General features: G+C 42.4%; 36 non-coding genes across 36 annotated transcripts; all 36 read right to left on the minus strand.

Annotated features, from left to right (window-relative positions):
• Nucleotides 1-633: 633 nt before the first annotated feature.
• TRNAC-GCA (transfer RNA cysteine (anticodon GCA)) lies at nucleotides 634-705 on the minus strand. The gene has a single exon. It is a non-coding gene; the product is annotated as a tRNA-Cys (tRNA).
• Nucleotides 706-1,274: 569 nt separating this feature from the next.
• Nucleotides 1,275-1,346, minus strand: TRNAC-GCA (transfer RNA cysteine (anticodon GCA)). Its single transcript has one exon. It is a non-coding gene; the product is annotated as a tRNA-Cys (tRNA).
• A 300-nt stretch (nucleotides 1,347-1,646) lies between these two features.
• On the minus strand, nucleotides 1,647-1,718 carry TRNAC-GCA (transfer RNA cysteine (anticodon GCA)). The gene has a single exon. It is a non-coding gene; the product is annotated as a tRNA-Cys (tRNA).
• Nucleotides 1,719-2,479: 761 nt separating this feature from the next.
• Nucleotides 2,480-2,551, minus strand: TRNAC-GCA (transfer RNA cysteine (anticodon GCA)). The gene has a single exon. It is a non-coding gene; the product is annotated as a tRNA-Cys (tRNA).
• A 569-nt stretch (nucleotides 2,552-3,120) lies between these two features.
• Nucleotides 3,121-3,192, minus strand: TRNAC-GCA (transfer RNA cysteine (anticodon GCA)). Its single transcript has one exon. It is a non-coding gene; the product is annotated as a tRNA-Cys (tRNA).
• A 300-nt stretch (nucleotides 3,193-3,492) lies between these two features.
• Nucleotides 3,493-3,564, minus strand: TRNAC-GCA (transfer RNA cysteine (anticodon GCA)). Its single transcript has one exon. It is a non-coding gene; the product is annotated as a tRNA-Cys (tRNA).
• Nucleotides 3,565-4,325: 761 nt separating this feature from the next.
• Nucleotides 4,326-4,397, minus strand: TRNAC-GCA (transfer RNA cysteine (anticodon GCA)). Its single transcript has one exon. It is a non-coding gene; the product is annotated as a tRNA-Cys (tRNA).
• A 568-nt stretch (nucleotides 4,398-4,965) lies between these two features.
• On the minus strand, nucleotides 4,966-5,037 carry TRNAC-GCA (transfer RNA cysteine (anticodon GCA)). The gene has a single exon. It is a non-coding gene; the product is annotated as a tRNA-Cys (tRNA).
• A 300-nt stretch (nucleotides 5,038-5,337) lies between these two features.
• Nucleotides 5,338-5,409, minus strand: TRNAC-GCA (transfer RNA cysteine (anticodon GCA)). Its single transcript has one exon. It is a non-coding gene; the product is annotated as a tRNA-Cys (tRNA).
• A 761-nt stretch (nucleotides 5,410-6,170) lies between these two features.
• On the minus strand, nucleotides 6,171-6,242 carry TRNAC-GCA (transfer RNA cysteine (anticodon GCA)). Its single transcript has one exon. It is a non-coding gene; the product is annotated as a tRNA-Cys (tRNA).
• Nucleotides 6,243-6,811: 569 nt separating this feature from the next.
• On the minus strand, nucleotides 6,812-6,883 carry TRNAC-GCA (transfer RNA cysteine (anticodon GCA)). Its single transcript has one exon. It is a non-coding gene; the product is annotated as a tRNA-Cys (tRNA).
• A 300-nt stretch (nucleotides 6,884-7,183) lies between these two features.
• On the minus strand, nucleotides 7,184-7,255 carry TRNAC-GCA (transfer RNA cysteine (anticodon GCA)). The gene has a single exon. It is a non-coding gene; the product is annotated as a tRNA-Cys (tRNA).
• A 761-nt stretch (nucleotides 7,256-8,016) lies between these two features.
• On the minus strand, nucleotides 8,017-8,088 carry TRNAC-GCA (transfer RNA cysteine (anticodon GCA)). The gene has a single exon. It is a non-coding gene; the product is annotated as a tRNA-Cys (tRNA).
• A 569-nt stretch (nucleotides 8,089-8,657) lies between these two features.
• Nucleotides 8,658-8,729, minus strand: TRNAC-GCA (transfer RNA cysteine (anticodon GCA)). The gene has a single exon. It is a non-coding gene; the product is annotated as a tRNA-Cys (tRNA).
• A 300-nt stretch (nucleotides 8,730-9,029) lies between these two features.
• Nucleotides 9,030-9,101, minus strand: TRNAC-GCA (transfer RNA cysteine (anticodon GCA)). The gene has a single exon. It is a non-coding gene; the product is annotated as a tRNA-Cys (tRNA).
• Nucleotides 9,102-9,860: 759 nt separating this feature from the next.
• On the minus strand, nucleotides 9,861-9,932 carry TRNAC-GCA (transfer RNA cysteine (anticodon GCA)). The gene has a single exon. It is a non-coding gene; the product is annotated as a tRNA-Cys (tRNA).
• A 569-nt stretch (nucleotides 9,933-10,501) lies between these two features.
• TRNAC-GCA (transfer RNA cysteine (anticodon GCA)) lies at nucleotides 10,502-10,573 on the minus strand. The gene has a single exon. It is a non-coding gene; the product is annotated as a tRNA-Cys (tRNA).
• Nucleotides 10,574-10,873: 300 nt separating this feature from the next.
• TRNAC-GCA (transfer RNA cysteine (anticodon GCA)) lies at nucleotides 10,874-10,945 on the minus strand. The gene has a single exon. It is a non-coding gene; the product is annotated as a tRNA-Cys (tRNA).
• Nucleotides 10,946-11,706: 761 nt separating this feature from the next.
• TRNAC-GCA (transfer RNA cysteine (anticodon GCA)) lies at nucleotides 11,707-11,778 on the minus strand. The gene has a single exon. It is a non-coding gene; the product is annotated as a tRNA-Cys (tRNA).
• Nucleotides 11,779-12,347: 569 nt separating this feature from the next.
• Nucleotides 12,348-12,419, minus strand: TRNAC-GCA (transfer RNA cysteine (anticodon GCA)). Its single transcript has one exon. It is a non-coding gene; the product is annotated as a tRNA-Cys (tRNA).
• Nucleotides 12,420-12,719: 300 nt separating this feature from the next.
• On the minus strand, nucleotides 12,720-12,791 carry TRNAC-GCA (transfer RNA cysteine (anticodon GCA)). The gene has a single exon. It is a non-coding gene; the product is annotated as a tRNA-Cys (tRNA).
• Nucleotides 12,792-13,552: 761 nt separating this feature from the next.
• Nucleotides 13,553-13,624, minus strand: TRNAC-GCA (transfer RNA cysteine (anticodon GCA)). The gene has a single exon. It is a non-coding gene; the product is annotated as a tRNA-Cys (tRNA).
• Nucleotides 13,625-14,193: 569 nt separating this feature from the next.
• Nucleotides 14,194-14,265, minus strand: TRNAC-GCA (transfer RNA cysteine (anticodon GCA)). Its single transcript has one exon. It is a non-coding gene; the product is annotated as a tRNA-Cys (tRNA).
• A 300-nt stretch (nucleotides 14,266-14,565) lies between these two features.
• On the minus strand, nucleotides 14,566-14,637 carry TRNAC-GCA (transfer RNA cysteine (anticodon GCA)). Its single transcript has one exon. It is a non-coding gene; the product is annotated as a tRNA-Cys (tRNA).
• A 761-nt stretch (nucleotides 14,638-15,398) lies between these two features.
• On the minus strand, nucleotides 15,399-15,470 carry TRNAC-GCA (transfer RNA cysteine (anticodon GCA)). Its single transcript has one exon. It is a non-coding gene; the product is annotated as a tRNA-Cys (tRNA).
• Nucleotides 15,471-16,039: 569 nt separating this feature from the next.
• TRNAC-GCA (transfer RNA cysteine (anticodon GCA)) lies at nucleotides 16,040-16,111 on the minus strand. Its single transcript has one exon. It is a non-coding gene; the product is annotated as a tRNA-Cys (tRNA).
• Nucleotides 16,112-16,411: 300 nt separating this feature from the next.
• On the minus strand, nucleotides 16,412-16,483 carry TRNAC-GCA (transfer RNA cysteine (anticodon GCA)). Its single transcript has one exon. It is a non-coding gene; the product is annotated as a tRNA-Cys (tRNA).
• A 761-nt stretch (nucleotides 16,484-17,244) lies between these two features.
• TRNAC-GCA (transfer RNA cysteine (anticodon GCA)) lies at nucleotides 17,245-17,316 on the minus strand. Its single transcript has one exon. It is a non-coding gene; the product is annotated as a tRNA-Cys (tRNA).
• Nucleotides 17,317-17,885: 569 nt separating this feature from the next.
• On the minus strand, nucleotides 17,886-17,957 carry TRNAC-GCA (transfer RNA cysteine (anticodon GCA)). Its single transcript has one exon. It is a non-coding gene; the product is annotated as a tRNA-Cys (tRNA).
• A 300-nt stretch (nucleotides 17,958-18,257) lies between these two features.
• TRNAC-GCA (transfer RNA cysteine (anticodon GCA)) lies at nucleotides 18,258-18,329 on the minus strand. Its single transcript has one exon. It is a non-coding gene; the product is annotated as a tRNA-Cys (tRNA).
• Nucleotides 18,330-19,090: 761 nt separating this feature from the next.
• Nucleotides 19,091-19,162, minus strand: TRNAC-GCA (transfer RNA cysteine (anticodon GCA)). Its single transcript has one exon. It is a non-coding gene; the product is annotated as a tRNA-Cys (tRNA).
• Nucleotides 19,163-19,731: 569 nt separating this feature from the next.
• On the minus strand, nucleotides 19,732-19,803 carry TRNAC-GCA (transfer RNA cysteine (anticodon GCA)). Its single transcript has one exon. It is a non-coding gene; the product is annotated as a tRNA-Cys (tRNA).
• Nucleotides 19,804-20,103: 300 nt separating this feature from the next.
• TRNAC-GCA (transfer RNA cysteine (anticodon GCA)) lies at nucleotides 20,104-20,175 on the minus strand. The gene has a single exon. It is a non-coding gene; the product is annotated as a tRNA-Cys (tRNA).
• A 761-nt stretch (nucleotides 20,176-20,936) lies between these two features.
• On the minus strand, nucleotides 20,937-21,008 carry TRNAC-GCA (transfer RNA cysteine (anticodon GCA)). The gene has a single exon. It is a non-coding gene; the product is annotated as a tRNA-Cys (tRNA).
• A 569-nt stretch (nucleotides 21,009-21,577) lies between these two features.
• On the minus strand, nucleotides 21,578-21,649 carry TRNAC-GCA (transfer RNA cysteine (anticodon GCA)). Its single transcript has one exon. It is a non-coding gene; the product is annotated as a tRNA-Cys (tRNA).
• Nucleotides 21,650-21,949: 300 nt separating this feature from the next.
• On the minus strand, nucleotides 21,950-22,021 carry TRNAC-GCA (transfer RNA cysteine (anticodon GCA)). The gene has a single exon. It is a non-coding gene; the product is annotated as a tRNA-Cys (tRNA).
• Between the last annotated feature and the right edge of the window lie 149 nt (nucleotides 22,022-22,170).

A 22,170-nucleotide genomic window follows, 5' to 3' on the forward strand; every position in this document is an offset into this window, starting at 1 on the left:
GGTATGTGATGAAAGAGAAAAATTCAAGATATGTCTCCCAGCGAGAATTTGAAAAGGCGCGAGTACAACAGAACTCAGGGCCAGTCGAAATTGGGTATACAGAGGGAAAGAGGGAGGGACGAAGGGCAGCACGTTACGGTGGGAGATGTACCTCTTTGGAGCAACCGGAATGCCCTGGTCGATCCGAAGAGCTCACTTGCATATTGTCAAAAGCGGAGATATCTGGGCAACGGAGACACCCTGGGCTAGGGAGACACCCTAACCCTTCTATCTGCCGGACTAAGCTGATCTGCTGGCTTTCATGACAGACTCCATTTCATGTGTCTTCAACTTTACTGCATTATTACAAGCACTTGAAATGTCCCGAAGAGACTTATATTGACAAATCTCTTTTTCACTTTTCTAATCTTCAAATGAACTTCATAGATGAAAAAATTCTCCTTTATTGACATGATAGAATCATGATTTCCAAAATATTTGCCATGGGCTCCTAACGGTTAATTCTAAAAAATCGCCAAAGGATGGCAAGTGCGACCATGCCTAGAGAAGTATCATGTCATTTAGCATTTTCATGATATCATTAGCAGGTTAAAACCAAAAGACATTTTTAAATCTTCAACCCAAACTTGCACAAGGGGGCACTCGGATTTGAGCTGAGGACCGCTTGATCTGCAGTCAAATGCTCTACCACTGAGCTATACCCCCCAAGTACACCAGCAGAGCTTTATAGCCAGTCTGCCTGCTTGCTGACACATAAAGGGCGTTTCTCAGCAGCAAATTTGCTATAAATATAATGAAAGTACCTTGCTGTGGGGCTTCTTCAGTTTCCAAATATGCCTCTGTTCTTCAGCTTTGGAGCCCCATTTTCAAGTAAGTGGCAGTTTTATTCATATGAAAGCGAGGGGAAAAGTGCATTGGGGGCGGCTCTTGGCTTGACTGGGCTTTGGTCTCAGCATTAGATTCCCAGGCAAAGCACTTTCGTCTCATTTTTATCTGCAGAAAATCATACATGTCCTTGAAAACTGGTCTGCGAAGCTGCATAGCAGAGACATAAGTGGAAAGTGCACGAGCACCACTACACTATACTGTAAGTAGGTTTATGATAAATCTTCTGCTAATAGGCTCAATTTAACCTCTCTAGCACTTTATAAACAGGATACCTGTTCTCACTGCTGCAGTCGTGCTAATTCATTTTTACATAACACCTTTGTCTATTCGCAATCCTTAAACTACCCACACAAAGGTTTATCAAACCGACAAGAGAAACTAGCACAAGGGGGCACTCGGATTTGAACCGAGGACCTCTTGATCTGCAGTCAAATGCTCTACCGCTGAGCTATACCCCCAATCCACAGCAAATTGCATGTGAATGAAATGATACAATGACTTGAACCTTGGCCTGCACAGCTGCATAGCAGAGGCATATTTGGAAAGTGCACAAGAATTACTACACTATACTGGGATTAGGTTAATAACAAACTTTCTGCTGTCAGACTCCCTTTAACTTCTCTAGAATTTTACATATGACAAATGTGTTCCCACTGTTGCAGTCGAGTTAATTCATTTTTACATAATAGCATCATCTATTCCTAGTCGTTAAACCATCGACACAACGGTTTTTAAAAGCTTCAAGTGAAGCTCGAACAAGGGGGCACTCGGATTTGAACCAAGGACCTCTTGATCTGCAGTCAAATGCTCTCCCACTGAGCTATACCCCCAACCTTGGGACACAGAGATCGCGAGAAATGTGTACCCCAAAATACTACCATTTAACGATAGTACTTGACCCAAAGAAAAAGCCCTCGTCTATTTACATGGATGGGGAAATGGAAGTGCTATAAATTTTGGTATGTGATGAAAAAGAAAAATTCAAGATATGTCTCCCAGCGAGAATTTGAAAAGGCGCGAGTACAACAGAACTCAGGGCCAGTCGAAATTGGGTATACAGAGGGAAAGAGGGAGGGACGAAGGGCAGCACGTTACGGTGGGAGATGTACCTCTTTGGAGCAACCGGAATGCCCTGGTCGATCCGAAGAGCTCACTTGCATATTGTCAAAAGCGGAGATATCTGGGCAACGGAGACACCCTGGGCTAGGGAGACACCCTAACCCTTCTATCTGCCGGACTAAGCTGATCTGCTGGCTTTCATGACAGACTCCATTTCATGTGTCTTCAACTTTACTGCATTATTACAAGCACTTGAAATGTCCCGAAGAGACTTATATTGACAAATCTCTTTTTCACTTTTCTAATCTTCAAATGAACTTCATAGATGAAAAAATTCTCCTTTATTGACATGATAGAATCATGATTTCCAAAATATTTGCCATGGGCTCCTAACGGTTAATTCTAAAAAATCGCCAAAGGATGGCAAGTGCGACCATGCCTAGAGAAGTATCATGTCATTTAGCATTTTCATGATATCATTAGCAGGTTAAAACCAAAAGACATTTTTAAATCTTCAACCCAAACTTGCACAAGGGGGCACTCGGATTTGAACCGAGGACCTCTTGATCTGCAGTCAAATGCTCTACCACTGAGCTATACCCCCCAAGTACACCAGCAGAGCTTTATAGCCAGTCTGCCTGCTTGCTGACACATAAAGGGCGTTTCTCAGCAGCAAATTTGCTATAAATATAATGAAAGTACCTTGCTGTGGGGCTTCTTCAGTTTCCAAATATGCCTCTGTTCTTCAGCTTTGGAGCCCCATTTTCAAGTAAGTGGCAGTTTTATTCATATGAAAGCGAGGGGAAAAGTGCATTGGGGGCGGCTCTTGGCTTGACTGGGCTTTGGTCTCAGCATTAGATTCCCAGGCAAAGCACTTTCGTCTCATTTTTATCTGCAGAAAATCATACATGTCCTTGAAAACTGGTCTGCGAAGCTGCATAGCAGAGACATAAGTGGAAAGTGCACGAGCACCACTACACTATACTGTAAGTAGGTTTATGATAAATCTTCTGCTAATAGGCTCAATTTAACCTCTCTAGCACTTTATAAACAGGATACCTGTTCTCACTGCTGCAGTCGTGCTAATTCATTTTTACATAACACCTTTGTCTATTCGCAATCCTTAAACTACCCACACAAAGGTTTATCAAACCGTCAAGAGAAATTAGCACAAGGGGGCACTCGGATTTGAACCGAGGACCTCTTGATCTGCAGTCAAATGCACTACCGCTGAGCTATACCCCCAATCCACAACAAATTGCATGTGAATGAAATGATACAATGACTTGAACCTTGGCCTGCACAGCTGCATAGCAGAGGCATATTTGGAAAGTGCACAAGAATTACTACACTATACTGGGATTAGGTTAATAACAAACTTTCTGCTGTCAGACTCCCTTTAACTTCTCTAGAATTTTACATATGACAAATGTGTTCCCACTGTTGCAGTCGAGTTAATTAATTTTTACATAATAGCATCATCTATTCGTAGTCGTTAAACCATCGACACAACGGTTTTTAAAAGCTTCAAGTGAAGCTCGAACAAGGGGGCACTCGGATCTGAACCAAGGACCTCTTGATCTGCAGTCAAATGCTCTCCCACTGAGCTATACCCCCAACCTTAGGACACAGAGATCGCGAGAAATGTGTACCCCAAAATACTACCATTTAACGATAGTACTTGACCCAAAGAAAAAGCCCTCGTCTATTTACATGGATGGGGAAATGGAAGTGCTATAAATTTTGGTATGTGATGAAAAAGAAAAATTCAAGATATGTCTCCCAGCGAGAATTTGAAAAGGCGCGAGTACAACAGAACTAAGGGCCAGTCGAAATTGGGTATACAGAGGGAAAGAGGGAGGGACGAAGGGCAGCACGTTACGGTGGGAGATGTACCTCTTTGGAGCAACCGGAATGCCCTGGTCGATCCGAAGAGCTCACTTGCATATTGTCAAAAGCGGAGATATCTGGGCAACGGAGACACCCTGGGCTAGGGAGACACCCTAACCCTTCTATCTGCCGGACTAAGCTGATCTGCTGGCTTTCATGACAGACTCCATTTCATGTGTCTTCAACTTTACTGCATTATTACAAGCACTTGAAATGTCCCGAAGAGACTTATATTGACAAATCTCTTTTTCACTTTTCTAATCTTCAAATGAACTTCATAGATGAAAAAATTCTCCTTTATTGACATGATAGAATCATGATTTCCAAAATATTTGCCATGGGCTCCTAACGGTTAATTCTAAAAAATCGCCAAAGGATGGCAAGTGCGACCATGCCTAGAGAAGTATCATGTCATTTAGCATTTTCATGATATCATTAGCAGGTTAAAACCAAAAGACATTTTTAAATCTTCAACCCAAACTTGCACAAGGGGGCACTCGGATTTGAACCGAGGACCTCTTGATCTGCAGTCAAATGCTCTACCACTGAGCTATACCCCCCAAGTACACCAGCAGAGCTTTCTAGCCAGTCTGCCTGCTTGCTGACACATAAAGGGCGTTTCTCAGCAGCAAATTTGCTATAAATATAATGAAAGTACCTTGCTGTGGGGCTTCTTCAGTTTCCAAATATGCCTCTGTTCTTCAGCTTTGGAGCCCCATTTTCAAGTAAGTGGCAGTTTTATTCATATGAAAGCGAGGGGAAAAGTGCATTGGGGCGGCTCTTGGCTTGACTGGGCTTTGGTCTCAGCATTAGATTCCCAGGCAAAGCACTTTCGTCTCATTTTTATCTGCAGAAAATCATACATGTCCTTGAAAACTGGTCTGCGAAGCTGCATAGCAGAGACATAAGTGGAAAGTGCACGAGCACCACTACACTATACTGTAAGTAGGTTTATGATAAATCTTCTGCTAATAGGCTCAATTTAACCTCTCTAGCACTTTATAAACAGGATACCTGTTCTCACTGCTGCAGTCATGCTAATTCATTTTTACATAACACCTTTGTCTATTCGCAATCCTTAAACTACCCACACAAAGGTTTATCAAACCGACAAGAGAAACTAGCACAAGGGGGCACTCGGATTTGAACCGAGGACCTCTTGATCTGCAGTCTAATGCTCTACCGCTGAGCTATACCCCAAATCCACAACAAATTGCATGTGAATGAAATGATACAATGACTTGAACCTTGGCCTGCACAGCTGCATAGCAGAGGCATATTTGGAAAGTGCACAAGAATTACTACACTATACTGGGATTAGGTTAATAACAAACTTTCTGCTGTCAGACTCCCTTTAACTTCTCTAGAATTTTACACATGACAAATGTGTTCCCACTGTTGCAGTCGAGTTAATTCATTTTTACATAATAGCATCATCTATTCGTAGTCGTTAAACCATCGACACAACGGTTTTTAAAAGCTTCAAGTGAAGCTCGAACAAGGGGGCACTCGGATTTGAACCAAGGACCTCTTGACCTGCAGTCAAATGCTCTCCCACTGAGCTATACCCCCAACCTTAGGACACTGAGATCGCGAGAAATGTGTAGCCCAAAATACTACCATTAAACGATAGTACTTGACCCAAAGAAAAAGCCCTCGTCTATTTACATGGATGGGGAAATGGAAGTGCTATAAATTTTGGTATGTGATGAAAGACAAAAATTCAAGATATGTCTCCCAGCGAGAATTTGAAAAGGCGCGAGTACAACAGAACTCAGGGCCAGTCGAAATTGGGTATACAGAGGGAAAGAGGGAGGGACGAAGGGCAGCACGTTACGGTGGGAGATGTACCTCTTTGGAGCAACCGGAATGCCCTGGTCGATCCGAAGAGCTCACTTGCATATTGTCAAAAGTGGAGATATCTGGGCAACGGAGACACCCTGGGCTAGGGAGACACCCTAACCCTTCTATCTGCCGGACTAAGCTGATCTGCTGGCTTTCATGACAGACTCCATTTCATGTGTCTTCAACTTTACTGCATTATTACAAGCACTTGAAATGTCCCGAAGAGACTTATATTGACAAATCTCTTTTTCACTTTTCTAACCTTCAAATGAACTTCATAGATGAAAAAATTCTCCTTTATTGACATGATAGAATCATGATTTCCAAAATATTTGCCATGGGCTCCTAACGGTTAATTCTAAAAAATCGCCAAAGGATGGCAAGTGCGACCATGCCTAGAGAAGTATCATGTCATTTAGCATTTTCATGATATCATTAGCAGGTTAAAACCAAAAGACATTTTTAAATCTTCAACCCAAACTTGCACAAGGGGGCACTCGGATTTGAGCCGAGGACCGCTTGATCTGCAGTCAAATGCTCTACCACTGAGCTATACCCCCCAAGTACACCAGCAGAGCTTTCTAGCCAGTCTGCCTGCTTGCTGACACATAAAGGGCGTTTCTCAGCAGCAAATTTGCTATAAATATAATGAAAGTACCTTGCTGTGGGGCTTCTTCAGTTTCCAAATATGCCTCTGTTCTTCAGCTTTGGAGCCCCATTTTCAAGTAAGTGGCAGTTTTATTCATATGAAAGCGAGGGGAAAAGTGCATTGGGGGCGGCTCTTGGCTTGACTGGGCTTTGGTCTCAGCATTAGATTCCCAGGCAAAGCACTTTCGTCTCATTTTTATCTGCAGAAAATCATACATGTCCTTGAAAACTGGTCTGCGAAGCTGCATAGCAGAGACATAAGTGGAAAGTGCACGAGCACCACTACACTATACTGTAAGTAGGTTTATGATAAATCTTCTGCTAATAGGCTCAATTTAACCTCTCTAGCACTTTATAAACAGGATACCTGTTCTCACTGCTGCAGTCGTGCTAATTCATTTTTACATAACACCTTTGTCTATTCGCAATCCTTAAACTACCCACACAAAGGTTTATTAAACCGACAAGAGAAACTAGCACAAGGGGGCACTCGGATTTGAACCGAGGACCTCTTGATCTGCAGTCAAATGCTCTACCGCTGAGCTATACCCCCAATCCACAGCAAATTGCATGTGAATGAAATGATACAATGACTTGAACCTTGGCCTGCACAGCTGCATAGCAGAGGCATATTTGGAAAGTGCACAAGAATTACTACACTATACTGGGATTAGGTTAATAACAAACTTTCTGCTGTCAGACTCCCTTTAACTTCTCTAGAATTTTACATATGACAAATGTGTTCCCACTGTTGCAGTCGAGTTAATTCATTTTTACATAATAGCATCATCTATTCGTAGTCGTTAAACCATCGACACAACGGTTTTTAAAAGCTTCAAGTGAAGCTCGAACAAGGGGGCACTCGGATTTGAACCAAGGACCTCTTGATCTGCAGTCAAATGCTCTCCCACTGAGCTATACCCCCAACCTTAGGACACTGAGATCGCGAGAAATGTGTACCCCAAAATACTACCATTTAACGATAGTACTTGACCCAAAGAAAAAGCCCTCGTCTATTTACATGGATGGGGAAATGGAAGTGCTATAAATTTTGGTATGTGATGAAAAAGAAAAATTCAAGATATGTCTCCCAGCGAGAATTTGAAAAGGCGCGAGTACAACAGAACTCAGGGCCAGTCGAAATTGGGTATACAGAGGGAAAGAGGGAGGGACGAAGGGCAGCACGTTACGGTGGGAGATGTACCTCTTTGGAGCAACCGGAATGCCCTGGTCGATCCGAAGAGCTCACTTGCATATTGTCAAAAGCGGAGATATCTGGGCAACGGAGACACCCTGGGCTAGGGAGACACCCTAACCCTTCTATCTGCCGGACTAAGCTGATCTGCTGGCTTTCATGACAGACTCCATTTCATGTGTCTTCAACTTTACTGCATTATTACAAGCACTTGAAATGTCCCGAAGAGACTTATATTGACAAATCTCTTTTTCACTTTTCTAATCTTCAAATGAACTTCATAGATGAAAAAATTCTCCTTTATTGACATGATAGAATCATGATTTCCAAAATATTTGCCATGGGCTCCTAACGGTTAATTCTAAAAAATCGCCAAAGGATGGCAAGTGCGACCATGCCTAGAGAAGTATCATGTCATTTAGCATTTTCATGATATCATTAGCAGGTTAAAACCAAAAGACATTTTTAAATCTTCAACCCAAACTTGCACAAGGGGGCACTCGGATGTGAACCGAGGACCTCTTGATCTGCAGTCAAATGCTCTACCACTGAGCTATACCCCCCAAGTACACCAGCAGAGCTTTCTAGCCAGTCTGCCTGCTTGCTGACACATAAAGGGCGTTTCTCAGCAGCAAATTTGCTATAAATATAATGAAAGTAACTTGCTGTGGGGCTTCTTCAGTTTCCAAATATGCCTCTGTTCTTCAGCTTTGGAGCCCCATTTTCAAGTAAGTGGCAGTTTTATTCATATGAAAGCGAGGGGAAAAGTGCATTGGGGGCGGCTCTTGGCTTGACTGGGCTTTGGTCTCAGCATTAGATTCCCAGGCAAAGCACTTTCGTCTCATTTTTATCTGCAGAAAATCATACATGTCCTTGAAAACTGGTCTGCGAAGCTGCATAGCAGAGACATAAGTGGAAAGTGCACGAGCACCACTACACTATACTGTAAGTAGGTTTATGATAAATCTTCTGCTAATAGGCTCAATTTAACCTCTCTAGCACTTTATAAACAGGATACCTGTTCTCACTGCTGCAGTCGTGCTAATTCATTTTTACATAACACCTTTGTCTATTCGCAATCCTTAAACTACCCACACAAAGGTTTATCAAACCGTCAAGAGAAACTAGCACAAGGGGGCACTCGGATTTGAACCGAGGACCTCTTGATCTGCAGTCAAATGCTCTACCGCTGAGCTATACCCCCAATCCACAACAAATTGCATGTGAATGAAATGATACAATGACTTGAACCTTGGCCTGCACAGCTGCATAGCAGAGGCATATTTGGAAAGTGCACAAGAATTACTACACTATACTGGGATTAGGTTAATAACAAACTTTCTGCTGTCAGACTCCCTTTAACTTCTCTAGAATTTTACATATGACAAATGTGTTCCCACTGTTGCAGTCGAGTTAATTCATTTTTACATAATAGCATCATCTATTCGTAGTCGTTAAACCATCGACACAACGGTTTTTAAAAGCTTCAAGTGAAGCTCGAACAAGGGGGCACTCGGATTTGAACCAAGGACCTCTTGATCTGCAGTCAAATGCTCTCCCACTGAGCTATACCCCCAACCTTAGGACACAGAGATCGCGAGAAATGTGTACCCCAAAATACTACCATTTAACGATAGTACTTGACCCAAAGAAAAAGCCCTCGTCTATTTACATGGATGGGGAAATGGAAGTGCTATAAATTTTGGTATGTGATGAAAAAGAAAAATTCAAGATATGTCTCCCAGCGAGAATTTGAAAAGGCGCGAGTACAACAGAACTCAGGGCCAGTCGAAATTGGGTATACAGAGGGAAAGAGGGAGGGACGAAGGGCAGCACGTTACGGTGGGAGATGTACCTCTTTGGAGCAACCGGAATGCCCTGGTTGATCCGAAGAGCTCACTTGCATATTGTCAAAAGCGGAGATATCTGGGCAACGGAGACACCCTGGGCTAGGGAGACACCCTAACCCTTCTATCTGCCGGACTAAGCTGATCTGCTGGCTTTCATGACAGACTCCATTTCATGTGTCTTCAACTTTACTGCATTATTACAAGCACTTGAAATGTCCCGAAGAGACATATTGACAAATCTCTTTTTCACTTTTCTAATCTTCAAATGAACTTCATAGATGAAAAAATTCTCCTTTATTGACATGATAGAATCATGATTTCCAAAATATTTGCCATGGGCTCCTAATGGTTAATTCTAAAAAATCGCCAAAGGATGGCAAGTGCGACCATGCCTAGAGAAGTATCATGTCATTTAGCATTTTCATGATATCATTAGCAGGTTAAAACCAAAAGACATTTTTAAATCTTCAACCCAAACTTGCACAAGGGGGCACTCGGATTTGAACCGAGGACCTCTTGATCTGCAGTCAAATGCTCTACCACTGAGCTATACCCCCCAAGTACACCAGCAAAGCTTTCTAGCCAGTCTGCCTGCTTGCTGACACATAAAGGGCGTTTCTCAGCAGCAAATTTGCTATAAATATAATGAAAGTACCTTGCTGTGGGGCTTCTTCAGTTTCCAAATATGCCTCTGTTCTTCAGCTTTGGAGCCCCATTTTCAAGTAAGTGGCAGTTTTATTCATATGAAAGCGAGGGGAAAAGTGCATTGGGGGCGGCTCTTGGCTTGACTGGGCTTTGGTCTCAGCATTAGATTCCCAGGCAAAGCACTTTCGTCTCATTTTTATCTGCAGAAAATCATACATGTCCTTGAAAACTGGTCTGCGAAGCTGCATAGCAGAGACATAAGTGGAAAGTGCACGAGCACCACTACACTATACTGTAAGTAGGTTTATGATAAATCTTCTGCTAATAGGCTCAATTTAACCTCTCTAGAACTTTATAAACAGGATACCTGTTCTCACTGCTGCAGTCGTGCTATTTCATTTTTACATAACACCTTTGTCTATTCGCAATCCTTAAACTACCCACACAAAGGTTTATCAAACCGTCAAGAGAAACTAGCACAAGGAGGCACTCGGATTTGAACCGAGGACCTCTTGATCTGCAGTCAAATGCTCTACCGCTGAGTTATACCCCCAATCCACAACAAATTGCGTGTGAATGAAATGATACAATGACTTGAACCTTGGCCTGCACAGCTTCATAGCAGAGGCATATTTGGAAAGTGCACAAGAATTACTACACTATACTGGGATTAGGTTAATAACAAACTTTCTGCTGTCAGACTCCCTTTAACTTCTCTAGAATTTTACACATGACAAATGTGTTCCCACTGTTGCAGTCGAGTTAATTCATTTTTACATAATAGCATCATCTATTCGTAGTCGTTAAACCATCGACACAACGGTTTTTAAAAGCTTCAAGTGAAGCTCGAACAAGGGGGCACTCGGATTTGAACCCAGGACCTCTTGATCTGCAGTCAAATGCTCTCCCACTGAGCTATACCCCCAACCTTAGGACACTGAGATCGCGAGAAATGTGTACCCCAAAATACTACCATTAAACGATAGTACTTGACCCAAAGAAAAAGCCCTCGTCTATTTACATGGATGGGGAAATGGAAGTGCTATAAATTTTGGTATGTGATGAAAGAGAAAAATTCAAGAAATGTCTCCCAGCGAGTATTTGAAAAGGCGCGAGTACAACAGATCTCAGGGCCAGTCGAAATTGGGTATACAGAGGGAAAGAGGGAGGGACGAAGGGCAGCACGTTACGGTGGGAGATGTACCTCTTTGGAGCAACCGGAATGCCCTGGTCGATCCGAAGAGCTCACTTGCATATTGTCAAAAGCGGAGATATCTTTGCAACGGAGACACCCTGGGCTAGGGAGACACCCTAACCCTTCTATCTGCCGGACTAAGCTGATCTGCTGGCTTTCATGACAGACTCCATTTCATGTGTCTTCAACTTTACTGCATTATTACAAGCACTTGAAATGTCCCGAAGAGACTTATATTGACAAATCTCTTTTTCACTTTTCTAATCTTCAAATGAACTTCATAGATGAAAAAATTCTCCTTTATTGACATGATAGAATCATGATTTCCAAAATATTTGCCATGGGCTCCTAACGGTTAATTCTAAAAAATCGCCAAAGGATGGCAAGTGCGACCATGCCTAGAGAAGTATCATGTCATTTAGCATTTTCATGATATCATTAGCAGGTTAAAACCAAAAGACATTTTTAAATCTTCAACCCAAACTTGCACAAGGGGGCACTCGGATTTGAACTGAGGACCTCTTGATCTGCAGTCAAATGCTCTACCACTGAGCTATACCCCCCAATTACACCAGCAGAGCTTTCTAGCCAGTCTGCCTGCTTGCTGACACATAAAGGGCGTTTCTCAGCAGCAAATTTGCTATAAATATAATGAAAGTACCTTGCTGTGGGGCTTCTTCAGTTTCCAAATATGCCTCTGTTCTTCAGCTTTGGAGCCCCATTTTCAAGTAAGTGGCAGTTTTATTCATATGAAAGCGAGGGGAAAAGTGCATTGGGGGCGGCTCTTGGCTTGACTGGGCTTTGGTCTCAGCATTAGATTTCCAGGCAAAGCACTTTCGTCTCATTTTTATCTGCAGAAAATCATACATGTCCTTGAAAACTGGTCTGCGAAGCTGCATAGCAGAGACATAAGTGGAAAGTGCACGAGCACCACTACACTATACTGTAAGTAGGTTTATGATAAATCTTCTGCTAATAGGCTCAATTTAACCTCTCTAGCACTTTATAAACAGGATACCTGTTCTCACTGCTGCAGTCGTGCTAATTCATTTTTACATAACACCTTTGTCTATTCGCAATCCTTAAACTACCCACACAAAGGTTTATCAAACCGTCAAGAGAAATTAGCACAAGGGGGCACTCGGATTTGAACCGAGGACCTCTTGATCTGCAGTCAAATGCTCTACCGCTGAGCTATACCCCCAATCCACAACAAATTGCATGTGAATGAAATGATACAATGACTTGAACCTTGGCCTGCACAGCTGCATAGCAGAGGCATATTTGGAAAGTGCACAAGAATTACTACACTATACTGGGATTAGGTTAATAACAAACTTTCTGCTGTCAGACTCCCTTTAACTTCTCTAGAATTTTACATATGACAAATGTGTTCCCACTGTTGCAGTCGAGTTAATTCATTTTTACATAATAGCATCATCTATTCGTAGTCGTTAAACCATCGACACAACGGTTTTTAAAAGCTTCAAGTGAAGCTCGAACAAGGGGGCACTCGGATTTGAACCAAGGACCTCTTGATCTGCAGTCAAATGCTCTCCCACTGAGCTATACCCCCAACCTTAGGACACTGAGATCGCGAGAAATGTGTACCCCAAAATACTACCATTAAACGATAGTACTTGACCCAAAGAAAAAGCCCTCGTCTATTTACATGGATGGGGAAATGGAAGTGCTATAAATTTTGGTATGTGATGAAAGAGAAAAATTCAAGATATGTCTCCCAGCGAGAATTTGAAAAGGCGCGAGTACAACAGATCTCAGGGCCAGTCGAAATTGGGTATACAGAGGGAAAGAGGGAGGGACGAAGGGCAGCACGTTACGGTGGGAGATGTACCTCTTTGGAGCAACCGGAATGCCCTGGTCGATCCGAAGAGCTCACTTGCATATTGTCAAAAGCGGAGATATCTGGGCAACGGAGACACCCTGGGCTAGGGAGACACCCTAACCCTTCTATCTGCCGGACTAAGCTGATCTGCTGGCTTTCATGACAGACTCCATTTCATGTGTCTTCAACTTTACTGCATTATTACAAGCACTTGAAATGTCCCGAAGAGACTTATATTGACAAATCTCTTTTTCACTTTTCTAATCTTCAAATGAACTTCATAGATGAAAAAATTCTCCTTTATTGACATGATAGAATCATGATTTCCAAAATATTTGCCATGGGCTCCTAACGGTTAATTCTAAAAAATCGCCAAAGGATGGCAAGTGCGACCATGCCTAGAGAAGTATCATGTCATTTAGCATTTTCATGATATCATTAGCAGGTTAAAACCAAAAGACATTTTTAAATCTTCAACCCAAACTTGCACAAGGGGGCACTCGGATTTGAACCGAGGACCTCTTGATCTGCAGTCAAATGCTCTACCACTGAGCTATACCCCCCAAGTACACCAGCAGAGCTTTATAGCCAGTCTGCCTGCTTGCTGACACATAAAGGGCGTTTCTCAGCAGCAAATTTGCTATAAATATAATGAAAGTACCTTGCTGTGGGGCTTCTTCAGTTTCCAAATATGCCTCTGTTCTTCAGCTTTGGAGCCCCATTTTCAAGTAAGTGGCAGTTTTATTCATATGAAAGCGAGGGGAAAAGTGCATTGGGGGCGGCTCTTGGCTTGACTGGGCTTTGGTCTCAGCATTAGATTCCCAGGCAAAGCACTTTCGTCTCATTTTTATCTGCAGAAAATCATACATGTCCTTGAAAACTGGTCTGCGAAGCTGCATAGCAGAGACATAAGTGGAAAGTGCACGAGCACCACTACACTATACTGTAAGTAGGTTTATGATAAATCTTCTGCTAATAGGCTCAATTTAACCTCTCTAGCACTTTATAAACAGGATACCTGTTCTCACTGCTGCAGTCGTGCTAATTCATTTTTACATAACACCTTTGTCTATTCGCAATCCTTAAACTACCCACACAAAGGTTTATCAAACCGATAAGAGAAACTAGCACAAGGGGGCACTCGGATTTGAACCGAGGACCTCTTGATCTGCAGTCAAATGCTCTACCGCTGAGCTATACCCCCAATCCACAGCAAATTGCATGTGAATGAAATGATACAATGACTTGAACCTTGGCCTGCACAGCTGCATAGCAGAGGCATATTTGGAAAGTGCACGAGAATTACTACACTATACTGGGATTAGGTTAATAACAAACTTTCTGCTGTCAGACTCCCTTTAACTTCTCTAGAATTTTACATATGACAAATGTGTTCCCACTGTTGCAGTCGAGTTAATTCATTTTTACATAATAGCATCATCTATTCGTAGTCGTTAAACCATCGACACAACGGTTTTTAAAAGCTTCAAGTGAAGCTCGAACAAGGGGGCACTCGGATTTGAACCAAGGACCTCTTGATCTGCAGTCAAATGCTCTCCCACTGAGCTATACCCCCAACCTTAGGACACAGAGATCGCGAGAAATGTGTACCCCAAAATACTACCATTTAACGATAGTACTTGACCCAAAGAAAAAGCCCTCGTCTATTTACATGGATGGGGAAATGGAAGTGCTATAAATTTTGGTATGTGATGAAAAAGAAAAATTCAAGATATGTCTCCCAGCGAGAATTTGAAAAGGCGCGAGTACAACAGAACTCAGGGCCAGTCGAAATTGGGTATACAGAGGGAAAGAGGGAGGGACGAAGGGCAGCACGTTACGGTGGGAGATGTACCTCTTTGGAGCAACCGGAATGCCCTGGTCGATCCGAAGAGCTCACTTGCATATTGTCAAAAGCGGAGATATCTTTGCAACGGAGACACCCTGGGCTAGGGAGACACCCTAACCCTTCTATCTGCCGGACTAAGCTGATCTGCTGGCTTTCATGACAGACTCCATTTCATGTGTCTTCAACTTTACTGCATTATTACAAGCACTTGAAATGTCCCGAAGAGACTTATATTGACAAATCTCTTTTTCACTTTTCTAATCTTCAAATGAACTTCATAGATGAAAAAATTCTCCATTATTGACATGATAGAATCATGATTTCCAAAATATTTGCCATGGGCTCCTAACGGTTAATTCTAAAAAATTGCCAAAGGATGGCAAGTGCGACCATGCCTAGAGAAGTATCATGTCATTTAGCATTTTCATGATATCATTAGCAGGTTAAAACCAAAAGACATTTTTAAATCTTCAACCCAAACTTGCACAAGGGGGCACTCGGATTTGAACCGAGGACCTCTTGATCTGCAGTCAAATGCTCTACCACTGAGCTATACCCCCCAAGTACACCAGCAGAGCTTTATAGCCAGTCTGCCTGCTTGCTGACACATAAAGGGCGTTTCTCAGCAGCAAATTTGCTATAAATATAATGAAAGTACCTTGCTGTGGGGCTTCTTCAGTTTCCAAATATGCCTCTGTTCTTCAGCTTTGGAGCCCCATTTTCAAGTAAGTGGCAGTTTTATTCATATGAAAGCGAGGGGAAAAGTGCATTGGGGGCGGCTCTTGGCTTGACTGGGCTTTGGTCTCAGCATTAGATTCCCAGGCAAAGCACTTTCGTCTCATTTTTATCTGCAGAAAATCATACATGTCCTTGAAAACTGGTCTGCGAAGCTGCATAGCAGAGACATAAGTGGAAAGTGCACGAGCACCACTACACTATACTGTAAGTAGGTTTATGATAAATCTTCTGCTAATAGGCTCAATTTAACCTCTCTAGCACTTTATAAACAGGATATCTGTTCTCACTGCTGCAGTCGTGCTAATTCATTTTTACATAACACCTTTGTCTATTCGCAATCCTTAAACTACCCACACAAAGGTTTATCAAACCGTCAAGAGAAACTAGCACAAGCGGGCACTCGGATTTGAACCGAGGACCTCTTGATCTGCAGTCAAATGCTCTACCGCTGAGCTATACCCCCAATCCACAGCAAATTGCATGTGAATGAAATGATACAATGACTTGAACCTTGGCCTGCACAGCTGCATAGCAGAGGCATATTTGGAAAGTGCACAAGAATTACTACACTATACTGGGATTAGGTTAATAACAAACTTTCTGCTGTCAGACTCCCTTTAACTTCTCTAGAATTTTACATATGACAAATGTGTTCCCACTGTTGCAGTCGAGTTAATTCATTTTTACATAATAGCATCATCTATTCGTAGTCGTTAAACCATCGACACAACGGTTTTTAAAAGCTTCAAGTGAAGCTCGAACAAGGGGGCACTCGGATTTGAACCAAGGACCTCTTGATCTGCAGTCAAATGCTCTCCCACTGAGCTATACCCCCAACCTTAGGACACAGAGATCGCGAGAAATGTGTACCCCAAAATACTACCATTTAACGATAGTACTTGACCCAAAGAAAAAGCCCTCGTCTATTTACATGGATGGGGAAATGGAAGTGCTATAAATTTTGGTATGTGATGAAAAAGAAAAATTCAAGATATGTCTCCCAGCGAGAATTTGAAAAGGCGCGAGTACAACAGAACTCAGGGCCAGTCGAAATTGGGTATACAGAGGGAAAGAGGGAGGGACGAAGGGCAGCACGTTACGGTGGGAGATGTACCTCTTTGGAGCAACCGGAATGCCCTGGTCGATCCGAAGTGCTCACTTGCATATTGTCAAAAGCGGAGATATCTTTGCAACGGAGACACCCTGGGCTAGGGAGACACCCTAACCCTTCTATCTGCCGGACTAAGCTGATCTGCTGGCTTTCATGACAGACTCCATTTCATGTGTCTTCAACTTTACTGCATTATTACAAGCACTTGAAATGTCCCGAAGAGACTTATATTGACAAATCTCTTTTTCACTTTTCTAATCTTCAAATGAACTTCATAGATGAAAAAATTCTCCTTTATTGACATGATAGAATCATGATTTCCAAAATATTTGCCATGGGCTCCTAACGGTTAATTCTAAAAAATCGCCAAAGGATGGCAAGTGCGACCATGCCTAGAGAAGTATCATGTCATTTAGCATTTTCATGATATCATTAGCAGGTTAAAACCAAAAGACATTTTTAAATCTTCAACCCAAACTTGCACAAGGGGGCACTCGGATTTGAACCGAGGACCTCTTGATCTGCAGTCAAATGCTCTACCACTGAGCTATACCCCCCAAGTACACCAGCAGAGCTTTATAGCCAGTCTGCCTGCTTGCTGACACATAAAGGGCGTTTCTCAGCAGCAAATTTGCTATAAATATAATGAAAGTACCTTGCTGTGGGGCTTCTTCAGTTTCCAAATATGCCTCTGTTCTTCAGCTTTGGAGCCCCATTTTCAAGTAAGTGGCAGTTTTATTCATATGAAAGCGAGGGGAAAAGTGCATTGGGGGCGGCTCTTGGCTTGACTGGGCTTTGGTCTCAGCATTAGATTCCCAGGCAAAGCACTTTCGTCTCATTTTTATCTGCAGAAAATCATACATGTCCTTGAAAACTGGTCTGCGAAGCTGCATAGCAGAGACATAAGTGGAAAGTGCACGAGCACCACTACACTATACTGTAAGTAGGTTTATGATAAATCTTCTGCTAATAGGCTCAATTTAACCTCTCTAGAACTATATAAACAGGATACCAGTTCTCACTGCTGCAGTCGTGCTAATTCATTTTTACATAACACCTTTGTCTATTCGCAATCCTTAAACTACCCACACAAAGGTTTATCAAACCGTCAAGAGAAACTAGCACAAGGGGGCACTCGGATTTGAACCGAGGACCTCTTGATCTGCAGTCAAATGCTCTACCGCTGAGTTATACCCCCAATCCACAACAAATTGCGTGTGAATGAAATGATACAATGACTTGAACCTTGGCCTGCACAGCTGCATAGCAGAGGCATATTTGGAAAGTGCACAAGAATTACTACACTATACTGGGATTAGGTTAATAACAAACTTTCTGCTGTCAGACTCCCTTTAACTTCTCTAGAATTTTACACATGACAAATGTGTTCCCACTGTTGCAGTCGAGTTAATTCATTTTTACATAATAGCATCATCTATTCGTAGTCGTTAAACCATCGACACAACGGTTTTTAAAAGCTTCAAGTGAAGCTCGAACAAGGGGGCACTCGGATTTGAACCAAGGACCTCTTGAACTGCAGTCAAATGCTCTCCCACTGAGCTATACCCCCAACCTTAGGACACTGAGATCGCGAGAAATGTGTAGCCCAAAATACTACCATTAAACGATAGTACTTGACCCAAAGAAAAAGCCCTCGTCTATTTACATGGATGGGGAAATGGAAGTGCTATAAATTTTGGTATGTGATGAAAGAGAAAAATTCAAGAAATGTCTCCCAGCGAGTATTTGAAAAGGCGCGAGTACAACAGATCTCAGGGCCAGTCGAAATTGGGTATACAGAGGGAAAGAGGGAGGGACGAAGGGCAGCACGTTACGGTGGGAGATGTACCTCTTTGGAGCAACCGGAATGCCCTGGTCGATCCGAAGTGCTCACTTGCATATTGTCAAAAGCGGAGATATCTTTGCAACGGAGACACCCTGGGCTAGGGAGACACCCTAACCCTTCTATCTGCCGGACTAAGCTGATCTGCTGGCTTTCATGACAGACTCCATTTCATGTGTCTTCAACTTTACTGCATTATTACAAGCACTTGAAATGTCCCGAAGAGACTTATATTGACAAATCTCTTTTTCACTTTTCTAATCTTCAAATGAACTTCATAGATGAAAAAATTCTCCTTTATTGACATGATAGAATCATGATTTCCAAAATATTTGCCATGGGCTCCTAACGGTTAATTCTAAAAAATCGCCAAAGGATGGCAAGTGCGACCATGCCTAGAGAAGTATCATGTCATTTAGCATTTTCATGATATCATTAGCAGGTTAAAACCAAAAGACATTTTTAAATCTTCAACCCAAACTTGCACAAGGGGGCACTCGGATTTGAACCGAGGACCTCTTGATCTGCAGTCAAATGCTCTACCACTGAGCTATACCCCCCAAGTACACCAGCAGAGCTTTATAGCCGGTCTGCCTGCTTGCTGACACATAAAGGGCGTTTCTCAGCAGCAAATTTGCTATAAATATAATGAAAGTACCTTGCTGTGGGGCTTCTTCAGTTTCCAAATATGCCTCTGTTCTTCAGCTTTGGAGCCCCATTTTCAAGTAAGTGGCAGTTTTATTCATATGAAAGCGAGGGGAAAAGTGCATTGGGGGCGGCTCTTGGCTTGACTGGGCTTTGGTCTCAGCATTAGATTCCCAGGCAAAGCACTTTCGTCTCATTTTTATCTGCAGAAAATCATACATGTCCTTGAAAACTGGTCTGCGAAGCTGCATAGCAGAGACATAAGTGGAAAGTGCACGAGCACCACTACACTATACTGTAAGTAGGTTTATGATAAATCTTCTGCTAATAGGCTCAATTTAACCTCTCTAGCACTTTATAAACAGGATACCTGTTCTCACTGCTGCAGTCGTGCTAATTCATTTTTACATAACACCTTTGTCTATTCGCAATCCTTAAACTACCCACACAAAGGTTTATCAAACCGTCAAGAGAAATTAGCACAAGGGGGCACTCGGATTTGAACCGAGGACCTCTTGATCTGCAGTCAAATGCTCTACCGCTGAGCTATACCCCCAATCCACAACAAATTGCATGTGAATGAAATGATACAATGACTTGAACCTTGGCCTGCACAGCTGCATAGCAGAGGCATATTTGGAAAGTGCACAAGAATTACTACACTATACTGGGATTAGGTTAATAACAAACTTTCTGCTGTCAGACTCCCTTTAACTTCTCTAGAATTTTACATATGACAAATGTGTTCCCACTGTTGCAGTCGAGTTAATTCATTTTTACATAATAGCATCATCTATTCGTAGTCGTTAAACCATCGACACAACGGTTTTTAAAAGCTTCAAGTGAAGCTCGAACAAGGGGGCACTCGGATTTGAACCAAGGACCTCTTGATCTGCAGTCAAATGCTCTCCCACTGAGCTATACCCCCAACCTTAGGACACAGAGATCGCGAGAAATGTGTACCCCAAAATACTACCATTTAACGATAGTACTTGACCCAAAGAAAAAGCCCTCGTCTATTTACATGGATGGGGAAATGGAAGTGCTATAAATTTTGGTATGTGATGAAAAAGAAAAATTCAAGATATGTCTCCCAGCGAGAATTTGAAAAGGCGCGAGTACAACAGAACTCAGGGCCAGTCGAAATTGGGTATACAGAGGGAAAGAGGGAGGGACGAAGGGCAGCACGTTACGGTGGGAGATGTACCTCTTTGGAGCAACCGGAATGCCCTGGTCGATCCGAAGAGCTCACTTGCATATTGTCAAAAGCGGAGATATCTGGGCAACGGAGACACCCTGGGCTAGGGAGACACCCTAACCCTTCTATCTGCCAGACTAAGCTGATCTGCTGGCTTTCATGACAGACTCCATTTCATGTGTCTTCAACTTTACTGCATTATTACAAGCACTTGAAATGTCCCGAAGAGACTTATATTGACAAATCTCTTTTTCACTTTTCTAATCTTCAAATGAACTTCATAGATGAAAAAATTCTCCTTTATTGACATGATAGAATCATGATTTCCAAAATATTTGCCATGGGCTCCTAACGGTTAATTCTAAAAAATCGCCAAAGGATGGCAAGTGCGACCATGCCTAGAGAAGTATCATGTCATTTAGCATTTTCATGATATCATTAGCAGGTTAAAACCAAAAGACATTTTTAAATCTTCAACCCAAACTTGCACAAGGGGGCACTCGGATTTGAACCGAGGACCTCTTGATCTGCAGTCAAATGCTCTACCACTGAGCTATACCCCCCAAGTACACCAGCAGAGCTTTCTAGCCAGTCTGCCTGCTTGCTGACACATAAAGGGCGTTTCTCAGCAGCAAATTTGCTATAAATATAATGAAAGTACCTTGCTGTGGGGCTTCTTCAGTTTCCAAATATGTCTCTGTTCTTCAGCTTTGGAGCCCCATTTTCAAGTAAGTGGCAGTTTTATTCATATGAAAGCGAGGGGAAAAGTGCATTGGGGGCGGCTCTTGGCTTGACTGGGCTTTGGTCTCAGCATTAGATTCCCAGGCAAAGCACTTTCGTCTCATTTTTATCTGCAGAAAATCATACATGTCCTTGAAAACTGGTCTGCGAAGCTGCATAGCAGAGACATAAGTGGAAAGTGCACGAGCACCACTACACTATACTGTAAGTAGGTTTATGATAAATCTTCTGCTAATAGGCTCAATTTAACCTCTCTAGCACTTTATAAACAGGATACCTGTTCTCACTGCTGCAGTCGTGCTAATTCATTTTTACATAACACCTTTGTCTATTCGCAATCCTTAAACTACCCACACAAAGGTTTATCAAACCGTCAAGAGAAATTAGCACAAGGGGGCACTCGGATTTGAACCGAGGACCTCTTGATCTGCAGTCAAAGGCTCTACCGCTGAGCTATACCCCCAATCCACAACAAATTGCATGTGAATGAAATGATACAATGACTTGAACCTTGGCCTGCACAGCTGCATAGCAGAGGCATATTTGGAAAGTGCACAAGAATTACTACACTATACTGGGATTAGGTTAATAACAAACTTTCTGCTGTCAGACTCCCTTTAACTTCTCTAGAATTTTACATATGACAAATGTGTTCCCACTGTTGCAGTCGAGTTAATTCATTTTTACATAATAGCATCATCTATTCGTAGTCGTTAAACCATCGACACAACGGTTTTTAAAAGCTTCAAGTGAAGCTCGAACAAGGGGGCACTCGGATTTGAACCAAGGACCTCTTGATCTGCAGTCAAATGCTCTCCCACTGAGCTATACCCCCAACCTTAGGACACTGAGATCGCGAGAAATGTGTAGCCCAAAATACTACCATTAAACGATAGTACTTGACCCAAAGAAAAAGCCCTCGTCTATTTACATGGATGGGGAAATGGAAGTGCTATAAATTTTGGTATGTGATGAAAGAGAAAA

This window comes from Leptodactylus fuscus, chromosome 1, assembly GCF_031893055.1.
Source record: "Leptodactylus fuscus isolate aLepFus1 chromosome 1, aLepFus1.hap2, whole genome shotgun sequence".
Classification (NCBI taxonomy): domain Eukaryota; kingdom Metazoa; phylum Chordata; class Amphibia; order Anura; family Leptodactylidae; genus Leptodactylus; species Leptodactylus fuscus.